Below are 14,259 nucleotides of genomic sequence, written 5' to 3' on the forward strand. Positions count from 1 at the left end.
TAAGAGCCAAACTGTGCAATATTCACAAGAAAAACACAATCTATGTACATGTAACAAATAAAGCTTAGAACTCAAGTAGAATTTTTAAAAAAGGACAATTTAGGGCAAAGCGATCATAATGCTGCTAAACTGTAGTAATTAGGGTGTGCTGGTTGATTCAAGAATTGAATGATTGTAGCTTTTCTTGAACCTTGTGATGGAACTTTAGGCTTCTGTACGTATTGCACGATGGTAGCGGCGAGATAATGGCATGGCCTAGTTGGTGGGGATCTTTGATGGTGGATATTACTTTTCTGAGGCAGTAAACCTGCAGATTCCGTACTGCCTTTGGAGAGAGTAAGGGTATGCCCGTGGCATATAGAAGCAAGTCACCCTTATTCACACAAGGAATTGTTTTTAAAATGTTATTTGCTATGAACTTGTTGCATGTGAAAGCAGATTCCCGCCAGCGACTGGCGTTTCCCTTTTCTAGCTGGCGAGCTTCATAGGAGATTGTCCATTTGTCAGAGACACAGAGGATAGGGTTCTCCTGCGGTCAATGAAAGAACCCAAGTCCCAGCATGCAGAGGGCCTCCGGCGCATGCGCGCTGGCGTCCCGCCGTGACAGCCGCAGACGAGAGGCGGAGGGAGAAAGGACGCTGGTGCGAGGGAGTGGGGGAGTCCTTGGTTGTGCTCGGTGAGTCTCTCCGCTCGAAGGGCGAAGGAAGGGAGTTCTGTGCTCAGAACCCAGTGCTTTTCCAGCACCTCCCGGTGGCGGACAACCCGGGGCTGTGGCCTAGCTCGACATTCGGGCGGCGGGCGGTTGCCAGGTGCAGGCCTGGCCACCCTTCCGCGGCCCCGGGAGCACTGACCCCGCGGGGCGGTCAGCATCCCGCCTGGCACTCGCACGCGTACCGCGCCGAGACCCACTGAGCCGGAGTAGTCCAGCATTTCTGTCGCGACCTGCTTGCTGATTTCCCTGGAATCATCAGACAGTTCACTTTAACCTCGGTTCCTGTGACACCTCGCGTTGCCTGAGTACACTCTCTGTTCAGTTACTGTAGCTCATTGCTTCTAGTTTTATAGAAGGCAATGTGTAATTTTTATTTTTAGCTCATATTTTTGCATATCATTGCATCTGTTGTTATTTTTACTGCATCTGTTTTTAATCCATCTGATTTTTATATTATGTCTAGGAATACATCTGAAAATCTTTATGAACTATGTTCATTACTGTGTTACTATGTGTAACATAGTAAACGGTTTGAATTGTAGAGACAGTATGTAACTGTATTGGGATTTTATATATTCACTCAAGGTCTAGGTTAGTAGTGAATCCACTGCCTAATTGTTTCTGAAACGAGTGGCTGAGGTTATTTTAGATGGTGGTTAGAAGTCAAGTATATTTGAGAATCTGGAATTGTGTTCATTTTAAAAACAAGAATGATTGTTTTCAACTGATCAACAACTTAAAACTTATAAACATAGGAATTTACAAAATCTTGGTCACTGATTTGTGTAAGAGGCAATTTGGATATTTGGAATAATTTCATGGCTAGAAACTTTTGTTATGATTTCACAATATGGGACGTTGAAGATTGCGTTGTTTTGCTATGTCCTATGTGTTTGCTCTTCTATTTCCTTCCTCCCCTCCCCACTTTCCTCCCACCTCACTGATAAGTGCAGAAGCCATCACTAAATAAAGAAGACTTGGGTAACATTCCAGCTCAACCAAAGTACTTGGTTTATTGATCTCAGATTATTTTTCAGTGCATTATCTTACTTAAAAATAAAACAGTCCTTGCCTGCATTTGCTCAATTTTTACAATAAGATCAAACTGAATGAATGAAGTGGAAAGTCAGGACAAGGGACAGAAGTAAGTCCGTACCTTCTAGTTCATTTGAGTGTTCCACTGCTCTCTGGACAATGTAATTTGGAGATAAACTACACACACCACTCGCTCTTCTGATTTTGTATGGCAGGACATGAGTCATCATGGCAGTAACTAACAACTACCTTGCGTTCTAGGAATAACTTCTGATCTCCAGATTATTGATGTGAAACTTCAAGAGAGACTCAAGATTGTTTAAAATGATTTCCTGTGCACAAGTATAAGGAGAACAAAATAATTGTTACTCTGGATCCAATGCAGCACGAGAAAACCCACAAAAGATGGAGAGCACAGTAGTAATAAAACACACATTAAATAAAAATACATGAGATAGCTTAGATAGATAAACTGATTGTCTGTCCATAAAGTAATGGTAGGCTGTACATAAGGTGACTGATGGGAAAGAAAGTGGTAGTGGAGGAGATGTTGATCAACCTTACTGGTTGGGGAGAGTAGCTGTTTTTGGTGTGGATGCTATGTAGCCTTCTTTCCTGATGGGAATAGGATAAACAGTTCATGAACAGGGTGTGTGAGATCCTTCACGATGTTACTTGCCCTTTTCCAGCACCTTTCTGTATATATGGCCATGATGGTGGGCAAACTGCAGTGATGCATTGGGTGTCAAACTTGTAATATCTGAAGACAGCTAGGTCTTTAATTTAATACTTCTGGCAGTGTTATACTTAAGGGCACTGCACAGTCATGACAGATTACTGTTCTGGTCTCTTTGGAGTGTAACTTGTCCTCATAAGTTGATTCAGAGGTGAGACATTCATCTCATCATGACAGATACACTGTCGAATTATTGTTTAACGAGTATTCTGATGCACATGACTGACTTGGCAAATTATCAAAAATAGCTCTTTTGTAATATGAAACATCAATGACTTTATTCAATTCAATAGAAAATGCAAATCAAAATGAAGCTGTTCTGTTTCTTTTCAAAGTTACCTACAGCTGCAACAAGAACCAACCAATACACTCAAATGGTTTAGGATTATATTTTTGAGTGGATATGTAAACCAATCAAGCACATGAAAGTTTTAAGTGTAAAAGTTGCCAAATCCTGTTTATAAATCCATCCTTAACCAGTTTTACCTTGAGGACCTGATCCAGATTATGAACCCAAACTCGTTGAACTAGTCCCCTTTGCTTCTAATCCTTTTTTCTAATCATCCAATCTTCCCACTGCTGTACATTTTTTCCAATTATGGGATCCTTCAGGCCAACGCCTTTCTGCAAAGCAATTGAAAGATCCCTCAGTAACTCACAAGAAAAACTTGGGATAAATATGCAACCCTGCATAGGAACTGGAAGAAAAGTTTTTTGATAACAATTAGCATTTTTAGTCAGTTAGTTCATAAAAGTTGATTCTGAATCACATCAATATCAAATGGGACTGAATTTAATCCTTTGTTGTTCATCTTTAATAAATCCCCATATAATTTAATGGTAGCATGTAAATATCTTGCTGTATTAATTTCCTAACTCTGGAAAACAGGCATGATTAAAAAATACTACATGCAAATTTGTTTCATGATCAACATGGAATCCTTTATAATTTTTAATGAGTTTATGTATTTGTGGTGACTAGATGAGTTTTAGGTGAAACTAAATAAGTACATGGAGAAGAGAATTGAAACACATTTGGATTGGCTGAGGACAAAGTGAGGTGAGAGGAGGTGGTGGCATTTTTAGCACTAGTTTAGTTGTCTTGGATCAAGTTTCCTATTTCTGCTTGCTAAGTTCTGTGTCATACTTGCATTAAAGTTTCTTGCTGACTTCCTTGCACTTCAAAAGTACTTCATGGACTCCTAAGGACTTTAAGATGTCCTAGGCCATGAAAGGTGCAGTGAAGATAACTGACATTTACATTCCAAGGTCCATTGGAATCTTGCTGATTTCTGAATTGTTATGATGGAACTATACCAAGGAAAACAAAAATTTTATAACTGGAAAGGAGAAATAGCTTTATATACTTAGTTCACCCCAAAGTGTCTCATACTGTATTGGTTGCTAGGTAGCTAAAAGTGGTAGCCAACCTCTGTAAAGTAAATAACCACAGTGAAGAATAAAAATAATTGTGAATTAATTTTGGTTTATAGTTAAATGATGGCACATTTCCAGTGCATTAGGAGAATTTCTGACTTCTGAGCAGGATGCAATATTTTGTGTTCATCCCAGCTGCTGGAGGGGTTGTCAAAGAAATTGGTTGGAGGAGATGATAAATCTTGAGTAGTTTTGCTTGATTTTTTTGCTCTTGGGGCTGGGCAAGATCAAGAACATTTAGAGTTACACACACAAAATGCTGGAGGAACACAGCAGGTCAGGTAACATCTATGGAGAGGAATAGAGTCTAATGTTTCTGATGAAGGGTCTCTGCCCGAAACGTTGACTCTTTATTCCTATTCATAGATACTGCCTGATCTGTTGAGTTCCTTAGGAATTTTGTGTGTGTCACTCTGGATTTCCAGTATCTACGGAATCTCTTGATTATATATTGTGGATTAGTTGCCTAAAATATCTTTACTAAAAGTAGTACATAGTAACATCTTTGCTTGGGTAATTAAGCTAAAATTTTTGATTTGATTAATTCTCTTTGGCCTGTTGGTGGAGTGAGCTTGAATGATACTTTTGTTCTGTGGCATAGTTTTACTGCAGGGCCATTCTGGTTTTTATTTTTCTTTCCTCTTAGTTGGTCTGCACTATGAACAATCGGGTAACCTAAAGGATGTTCTGAAACACAGCCAGGGAACTGAGAATGTGATTGTCATCAATCTGCCCACTGATTATGGTAGGAAGTGTGTGCATGCTTCCTCTTTTCTGTAGCACTTGCATGTTCACTGTCAGTGTTGGAAATTTGCGTCTATTGCTACCGAGTAATTTTCCAAAACCATTCTAATCATCAGTGCCTGGGAGTTAATAGTAAGAAAATTGAAGAATAATTGTATTTCTTCACATTTCACGATGATTCAGGAACAACTTCTTTCCCTCTGCCATCTGATTTCTGAATGGACATTGAACACATGAACACTATCTCACTACATTTTTATTTTTGCACTATTTATTTAACAATTTCATTCATATATATTTACTGTAATTCAGTTTTTTCCCTTGTGTATTGCTGCTGTAAAGTCAACAAGTGTGACGATATATAACCTGATTTTGATTATAAGATGGTACATAGCAGATGGTGTTTGCTTTCTCATGGGAAGAATAAAGCGGAGTATGAAACCCTGTTAATTTCAAGCAAGTTCAATGAATTATTCAGAGGCTCAGGCCAAAGGCTAGCTGGAGCTCTTTTCCTCACCTTTAGTTTTGGAGTAATTTGTGGAGCTTCAAAAGTCTATGACCTTGTGTATCTCTGCTGACATGGGATGATGCTTGTTTTCTGTTAGTTCAAATGGGATTTGGACCAAATGAACTTGAGCTGGTGCAAAATGTGACAGTAAAGGTTCAATTCCAAACCAGTGCAAGTCATTCCAAGGTTCAGAATGCCTGACTTGTGTGCAACCTGTGCATATGAGTGGGTGGTTGTGAGACTGACAGTATGGATTTGCCAGCTGTTGTAGGCATCGTCCGCCTGGGAATTTAGTTTGCGGTTGTATTTTATACTTGTGAACTGAGTTCTGAACATTTCCCGGGAACAGAATCGTGCTGTAATCAGGGGAGGACCTTTATTCCAATGTCTGAAATACACTGCAAGGCCCGAATCAAGATCACGTTTATTGTTGCTGTACAACATATGTGAGATTTGGTGTTTTATGGCGACAGAACAGTGGAAAGACATATTACTATAAATAGTATGAGAAAAAGGAAGAGTGAGGTAGTGTTTGTAGACCATTCAGAAATCCGATGGGAGGGGGAAGAAGTTGTTTTCTGAATCATTGGGTCTTCAGTCTCCTGTACCTCCATCTCATTGCTAACATTGAGAAGAGGACATGTCTCGGATGGTGAGGATTCTTAATGATAGCACTATCTTGAGGCAGTGCCTCGTCAAGATGTCCTTGGTGGGGAGGATTGTGCCTGTAATGGAGCTGGCTAAGTCTATGAGGTTCTCCAGCCTCTTCGATGTTGTGCATTGGAGCCTTCATACCAGGCTGTGATGTAACCAATCAGAATGCTCTGTACTGTACAGAGGAACAGTAAGCTAACTAATCAATTAGAGTTGGTTTTGTAATAGTGACCAGGACACTAACTTTTGGATTCCTCTTAGCAGGGTTTCAAAGCCTCACACAAAAAAATCACGCTTCTAACAGTGCAAGTTACTCAGCACCATATTCAAATACCAGCCTGTGTATGTAGAGTGGGGATGTGAAGACTTTCTTCTGAGTCAGAGGAGAATATGCTGCATAAGTAGAAATTGGAATTAATAATTGGAATTTTCAGTGACCTTTTGTTTCTAAAGTAATAGTTTGATGAATTCAAAGTTAACTCAAGTTCTCACTCTGTATCAGAATCAGATTTATTATCACTGACATATGACTTGAAATTTGTTTTGCATCAACAGTACAGTGCAAATTCATAAATATCTATAAATTACAAAACTACATAGTGCAAAAAATGAATAATAAGTAGTGTTCAGAAATCTGGGTGGAGGGGAAGAAGCTGTTCCTGAAATGTTGAGTGTGGGTCTTCAGGCTCCTGTACCTCCTCCCTAATGATAATAATGAGAAGATAGTGAGTATCCTCGATGGATTGTGCTGCCTTCTTAAGGTACTGCTTTTTGAAGGTGTTTCGATGGTGGGGAGGGTTGTGCTTGTGATAGAGTTAGCTGTGATTGGAACCCTTTATGTTCCCTTGTGATACTGCACGTTGGAAGCTCCATATCAGGCTGTGATGTGTCCAGTCCATAAGACATAGAATCAGAATTTGGCATTCACCCCATTGAGTCTGCACCGCCATTCGATCATGCTGATTTATTTTCCCTCTCAACCCATTCTCCTGCCTTCACCTTGTAACATTTGATGCCCTTATTAATCAAGAACATATCAATCTTCTCTTTACATATATCCAGTGACCTTGGCCTCCACAGCCATCTGTGGCAATGGATTCCACAGATTCACCACCCTCTGGCGAAAGAAATTCCCCCTCAGCTCTGTTGTAAAGGTCAGAATGGTCTACATTGTGGGAGCTGTTTATAATACAAAATGAAGATGATTTCGGAAACAATATGATAGGGGAAATGAGGATACTGGAGCAAGAGCAAAAGATGGGTACTGGGTAGTCCGATAGCATAGTGCTTTTTACAGTGCCAGCATCCCGGGTTCAATTCTGCTGCTGAATATAAACAGTTTGTATGTTCTCCCTGTGAATGCATCAGCTTCTGGGTGTTCCAATTTCCTCCCACATTCCAAAGATGTATAGGTTTGTAGATTAATTCATCACATGGACATGTTTGGGCAGCGCAGACTCGTTGGGCCTGAAGACCCTATTCCTGTGTTGTATCTTTAAATTAAAAAAAGAACATTTGCTTTCTAGGGCACATACAAGTTAAGTAAAACAATGCAAGAATTACCGTTTTGAGATAGTATATCAGCACAGCTTCCTCAATAACTGACTTGAGTAAATTGAAGGTCATCAAGTTTTTGGAGATAGATTTTGTGTAAAACAGTTTTATTGTAAAACCTATATTAATTATTTGTTCATCCATGGGGTGTGCAAGTTACTGGTAATGCCAGCATGTATTCTCATTGCCATTGAACTGAAATGTGTTCTGGCATCCACAGCTTGGTTAAAAGTGAACCACTTTATCTTGTTTCTGTAATCAAAGCAGGCCAACCTGTTGTTTTAGCTCTCTCTCTCTCATTCAGCTCTCGGCATTTATCTCCTTGAGATGAATTGTAATTAACATCACCCTGCTCTCAGCCAAAGCCAACAGTTTGTGTCGTCCACTTTCTCTTGACCATTGAAATTGGACATTCTTGCCACCTCTCCTTCGCAACTTAAAACATATTCAACTTCTTATGAAAACTCATTGATTGAAATATCAAGGAGACACATAAGACTGCAGATGATGGAATCTGAGATGAAATATTAATTCTGTTTAACTGTCCGCAGACACTGCACAACTTGCTGCTTTTTAATTTCAGATCTTTTACATCATTCTAGTGTTGCCTTGTCATTATCAATGTCACTAGCTTTTTATTTTGCGTCTTTCTATCCAAGTTACAGTTTAATTCAAATTGGTTATATTCAGTTAACAGACTTTGAACTCGTGTCTCTTTAGTGCAGCCCACTGTTATTACTGGTTCAGTAATATAACCACTATGCCACAGTTCCTCTTAATTAAACACATAAAACGTCTGAAATTGTTGAACTATTTGCAGTTATTCTAGGTTCTGGAATTTGTAGAAGTAACTATCTGATAGGCAGGTATGATGTGATCTTCAAATTTTCATTTCCTTTAATTTTCTGTGTTTGATAACGGTTAACCCAGCAGTGTTACTCAAAGCTTCAGGGCATTACATGTGTCAATTGAAATTGTTGTTTAAATCCTTGTGTATGGCTAAGCTGAAAAAATGGCATCCATTTGACTTTGAAAATAAATGAAACTCTGTATGTCTGAGGAAGCTTGAATCGGTATGTGATCCTTGGATTTTATGCAAACAAAAAATTCACAGAGAGAGGTTGCTTTGTTCTTTATATGCCCACGGCTAGGAGGAATGGAGGAAAAAATATTGTCGTTTATTTTGTGCTGACTGAATTGAATTTGTTCATTCGGTTTTGGCAAAAATAATGCAAGTGAACGCATGATGAAAATTATAAACATGTATTAGTTTGTAAACAAATAGTTTTTGAATCTTGAAGGAAGTATATAAACTTTCAAGATTATCCACTCCATTCCTGTTCTATTAATTTTTGGGCCTTGCTTTTGCTAACTAGTTTGAACAGTGTTTGTATGTTTCAAGTCAGCAAAGAAGGTCTCTTATAGTTTTAATAGGAATTAAAGCTAGTCCAGATCAAACTTAGTACGTAGTTTTAGTCACAGTTTAAACTGGCTGTGTAACTATATCTTATGCATGACCTAAATCTGTTACTGTATTTCACATGTCACTCAAGCAAGAATGGTTTATTTGGAGGAAAAAAAAGAGAACCTTGGTTAACAGGAGACACAGGACTGTAGATGCTGGAACTCGACGCACTGGAAGAACTTAGTAGGTCAGGCAGCATCTATGGAGAGAAATGAACAGTCAATGTTTTAGGTTGAGACCCATCATCTGGACAGGAAAAAAGGGGGAGGTAGCCACTATACAAAGGTGGAGGGCCAGGGTAGAGCAAAAATGAGCAGGTCGATCCATGTGACATGTAAATGAGGACAGTTATGGTATGAGAAGCTGAGCGGTGCCTGGTGGAAGCAAGATGATGGTAGAGCATGGGATATGAGAACTCTGTTCATGCTGCCAGGTTGGAGACTGTCCAGGTCTTGTTCCTCTAATTTCCACTTGGACGTAACCTGACAGTGGAGGAGGCGGTAATTAATGATGCTTTCTGTTATACATGTTAAATATTTACCAAATGCTTTATTCATCTGGAAAGCTTTATATTCAAAGTCAAATCTACAAAATTCATAACTAATGTTCTATAGTGTTTCCTACAAAAGTTGGAGGTATTACAGCTGGTTTATTTTTATCAGGTTTAATACCATTGACATAGTCAAGATGTAGTAAATTGGATTGGGATTGGCTTTACGCAGGAAGCCAGAGAATGGTAGTAAATGGTTGCATCTCTGACTGGAGGCCTATGACTAGAGGTGTGCCATGGATTGCTGTTGTTTGTCAATTTAACAATGATCTGGATGGCAGTGTGGTAAACTGGATCAACAAATTTGCAGTGACACCTAGACTTAGGGTGTAATGGACAGCAAGGAAGACCATCGAAGCTTGCAGCAGAATCTGAACCAGCTGGTGAAATGGGCTGAAAATTTAGCAGATGGAATTTAATGCAGACAAGTATGAGGTGTTGCACTTCGGTGGGACCACCCGGTGGGGGGTGGGGGGGGAAGGTGGTAGGTCTTGCACAGTGAGTGGTAAGGCACTAGTAGTACGTCAGAACCAAGGGATCTGGGAGTACAGATCCATAATTCCTTGAGAGTGGTGTCACAAGCAGATACTTTATACTTTATTGTCGCCAAACAATTGATACTAGAGCGTACAATCATCATAGCAATATTTGATTCTGCACCTCCCGCTCCCTGGATTACAAATCGATAGTAAATATTAAAAATTTGGATTATAAATCATAAATAGAAAATAGAAAAATGGAAAGTAAGGTAGTGCAAAAAAACCGAGATGCAGGTCCGGGTATTTGGAGGGTACGACCCAGATCCGGGTCAGGATCTGTTCAGCAGTCTTATCACAGTTGGAAAGAAGCTGTTCCCAAATCTGGCCGTACGAGTCTTCAAGCTCCTGAGCCTTCTCCTGGAGGGAAGAGGGACGAAAAGAGTGTTGGCTGGGTGGGTCGTGTCCTTGATTATCCTGGCAGCACTGTTCTGACAGCATGCGGTGTAAAGTGAGTCCAAGGACGGAAGATTGGTTTGTGTGATGTGCTTCACCATGTTCATGATCTTCTGCAGCTTCTTCCGGTCATGGACAGGACAACTTCCATACCAGCTTGTGATGCACCCTAGAAGAATGCTTAAATCTTTTAGCACATTGGCATTCATAAATCCAAGTAATAAGCACAGCAGATGGGATGTGATATTGAAGTTGTACGAGATGTTAGTGAGGCCTAATTTGGAATACAGTGTGCAGTTTTGGTCACCTACCTACAGGAAAGGAGTAAATAAGAGAATCAATAATTAAGAGAAATTTGGATAGGAGCGGTATGCAGATCAATGGGACGAGGCAGACTCATAAATCTCTACGGAATAGATGGCCGTGGTTGGTAGCTCATCTAGGAGAAGGAAAACTCTGATCTCAAACCTCTGCTGCCTTCTGGCTATACCCGCTTTTGGGGAAGGCTTCGGGAGTAAATACCGAGGGAAAAATCTGGAACTGGAGTCCCCAAGGCAGTCCTACATTGACTTCAATGCTGAGTGGCAACTCCTGTGATGCTTCTCGTACCAAAGTGTACCCAAAGTGTATTAATCTCTGCGGTTCCTTTGGGTTTATCAGATTTGTGGAGAGGAGGAGCCTGCTACATAGTTGACAGATCGCTCTCTATATTGTACTGCCCAGGCTTGCGTATCTAGACAGCTAGAACAATAGACAATAGGTGCAGGAGTAGGCCATTCGGCCCTTCGAGCCAGCACCACCATTCACTGTGATCATGGCTGATCATCCATAATCAGTACCCTTTTCCTGGCTTCTCCCCGTATCCCTTCACTCCGCTATCTTTAAGAGCTCTATCTAACTCTTTTTTGAAAGAATCCAGAGAATTGGCATCCACTGCCTTCTGAGGCAGAGCATTCCACAGAACCACAACCCTCTGTGTAAATAAAAGTTTTTCCTCAACTCCGTTCTAAATTGTCTACCCCTTATTCTTAAACTGTGGCCTCTGGTTCTAGTCTCCCCCAACATCGGGAACATGTTTCCTGCCTCTAGCGTGTCCAATCCCTTAATAATCTTACATGTTTCAATCAGATCCCATCTCATCCTTCTAAATTCCAGTGTATACAACCCTAGTCATTCCAATCTTTCAACATATGACAGTCCAGCCATCCTGGGAATTAACCTCGTGAACCTACGCTGCACTCCCTCAATAGCTAGAATGTCCTTCCTCAAATTTGGAGACCAAAACTGTACACAATATTCCAGGTGTGGTCTCACCAGGGCCCTGTACAACTGCAGAAGGACCTCTTTGCTCTTATACTCAACTCCCCTTGTTATGAAGGCCAACATACCATTAGCTTTCTTCACTGCCTGTTGTACCTGCATGCTTACTTTCAGTGACTGATGAACGAAGACACCTAGATCTCGTTGTACTTCCCCTTTTCCTAAGTTGACACCATTCAGATAGTAATCTGCCTTCCTGTTCTCGTGGTCAATTCTGACCGACGGAGGCTCTCATTCGCTATATAATGTTGCAAATAGTCAATCACATCTGATTAAAAGTAAGATTTTAGGCGTGAGCTTCAAATTTATTGCAAGATAGAGATGAGAGCAGGCCAGGATGTCATTGGTACGAAGTGGCCAATTCTGTACTTGTGATGTGGCTGTTTCAATAATAAGTTTATGTTACCTGCACTCCTGTAAAATACACTCACAGTGGATAACCATACTGCAATGTATTTTACTTATTATACAAGAATATAACTATGTATAAACTAAAAGAATCATATGAAACCCAGATATTAACATTCATACAATTTTAAAAAAGCACTTCACATGATAAACTAGCAGTATCATTGACGTTGGCTTTGGATGAAAGTTGTGCATAGAAGATTAACATTTTCTAAATTGTCAGTAGCTGTAAAAGCAAATGCAGGGTAGAGAGAAATCAGTTGCTTGATGTGTGGAAGTTAAAATCTGTGTCTTATTGTATTTTTAGATTATAGTACTTGTTTAGGAAAATAAACGCACTGGCAATAGGTTGATGTGTTATACTTTGTGATTGTAGACAATTTTGGAAACATTGTCATAGGAAAGACATGGTTAAACTAGAAAGAGTATAAAGAAAATATGAGAATGTTGCCAGGTCTCAAGAGCCTGTGTTATAGTGAGAGGCTGCACGGGCTAGTACTTTATTCCTTAGAACATTATGAAACTGAGGGTTGATGTTAATGGAGGTTGTATAAATTCATAAAGAATATGTGCTGAATATCCACAGCCCTTTACTCAAAGAAAGGGAACAAAAACTAGAGGGCAGAGGGTGGTGTGTATGTGAATGAGCTGCCAGAGGAAGTGGTGGACAACATTTAAAAGGTATTTGGTTAAATATATGAATAGGAAAGGTTTAAGCTTGGATACAAACCAAAATTAAATAAATGGGATTAGCTTTGTTGGGCTCCTTAGTTTGGAATAGATGAGTTGGGCCATAGGCCCTTTTCTCAGGCTGTATCATTTCATGATTCTATCTAATACAGTAATCTGACAGTAATTTGGTGTAGAGTTATTATAATTATCTGGCCCGTATGAACAAATGTATAAATTGTGCATATTGAGGTTATAAAATCCTGTTAGTACATACAGAGCAGTGAACAGCAACCTGATGTTCTGTTTCAACCTCTGGGGAATAAATAATTGCTTGACTGAAATAGCAGATGCCTCAAATCAAACTGAAGATTCACATCTAAAATTAGATTCTTCTGATTTACTTGTCTGCTTTTGTTGAATTGATTAGTTGCTCAGTTTTAATTATTTTGTCATATGTTTACAATTTTAATTGTTCCTGCTATTTTTAAATTAATCATATGCTACTTCGTAGCTGTTCACGAGTTGTTCAGTACAACTTCCTCTTTGGAAGAAAATGACCAACTTTGCTCTAAATTATTATTTTTTTTATAATTTCAGATCACATTGCAGAGATTGAAGTATTGAATGTTTGAGTCAGGTTGTTTGCTGTAAGGCTCTTCACGAGGCCATCTGTTGAAGGTTGCTTATAAGTGAGTATGTTTTTTAAGTATTTTAAGGGTAGATTTATAGGTAGTAAATGTATATAACTTCACTTAAAAGGACCAGTTTATGCTTTAGTATGTTAGTGTAAGGAATGACAGGCAAATAATGGTCATGTGTGAGTTTAGAGGTGATCATTTGGTCATTTGGGACATAGCAACTGATCTTATCCTTGGATGGACAAGCCTTGGTTGTGTTACTTCCCCCTGCACTTAATGCTTCATGTTATCAGTTTGTTGGAAATGTTTTTATTAATTTCCTTTTTTGATTCAGTGGTGGAAGACTACTGCAAAACAAAATAATTTGTTAGGATAAATTCTACTTTTATGTACTTGGTTGACTACTTGACAAACATACGGATGATAAGATTTACCTTGTGAATGTTACTGATCAAATCCAGTGAAGGCAAAGTACATGGCTAACACACACAAAATGCTGGAGGAACTCAGCAGGCCAGGCAGCATCTATGGTAAAAAGCACAGTCGGCTGAAACTGTTTGGAAGGACTGGAGGAAAAAAAAGCTTGAGGAGTAGATTTGAAAGGTGGGGGAGGGGAGAGAGAAACACCAGGCGATCGGTGAAACTTGGACGGAGAGGGATGAAGCAAAGAGCTAGGAAGTGGATTGGCAAAAGAGGCAGAAGGCGATGAAAGAAAGAAAAAAGACGGGGGGCGGGGGGTGGGGAGCACCAGAGGGAGGCAATGGGTGGGCAAGGAGATAGTGTGAGAGAGGGAAAAGGGGATGGGAAACAGAGTGGGGGAGGGGCAGCATTACTGGAAATTTGAGAAATCAATGTTCCTGCCATCAGGTTGGAGACTACCCAAACGGAATATAA

The 14,259-nt window shown here is 39.8% G+C and overlaps 1 protein-coding gene across 8 annotated transcripts in view; it reads left to right on the forward strand.

The window, feature by feature from the left end:
- The first annotated feature begins 587 nt into the window (after positions 1-587).
- The window catches only part of gapvd1 (GTPase activating protein and VPS9 domains 1), a 128,753-nt gene continuing 115,081 nt past the window's right edge, over positions 588-14,259 (forward strand). For 6 of the 8 annotated variants that reach the window (XM_072239912.1, XM_072239917.1, XM_072239918.1 and 3 more), the window contains exons 1-2: positions 597-676; positions 13,325-13,416. The gene's annotated coding sequence lies outside the window, so the exon portion shown is untranslated. Of the gene's footprint in view, positions 677-4,566; positions 4,666-13,324; positions 13,417-14,259 lie in introns of all 8 variants that reach the window. The other 2 variants (XM_072239913.1, XM_072239914.1) reach the window with 2 other exon arrangements.

Source organism: Mobula birostris, chromosome 22 (genome assembly GCF_030028105.1).
Source record: "Mobula birostris isolate sMobBir1 chromosome 22, sMobBir1.hap1, whole genome shotgun sequence".
Classification (NCBI taxonomy): Eukaryota; Metazoa; Chordata; class Chondrichthyes; order Myliobatiformes; family Myliobatidae; genus Mobula; species Mobula birostris.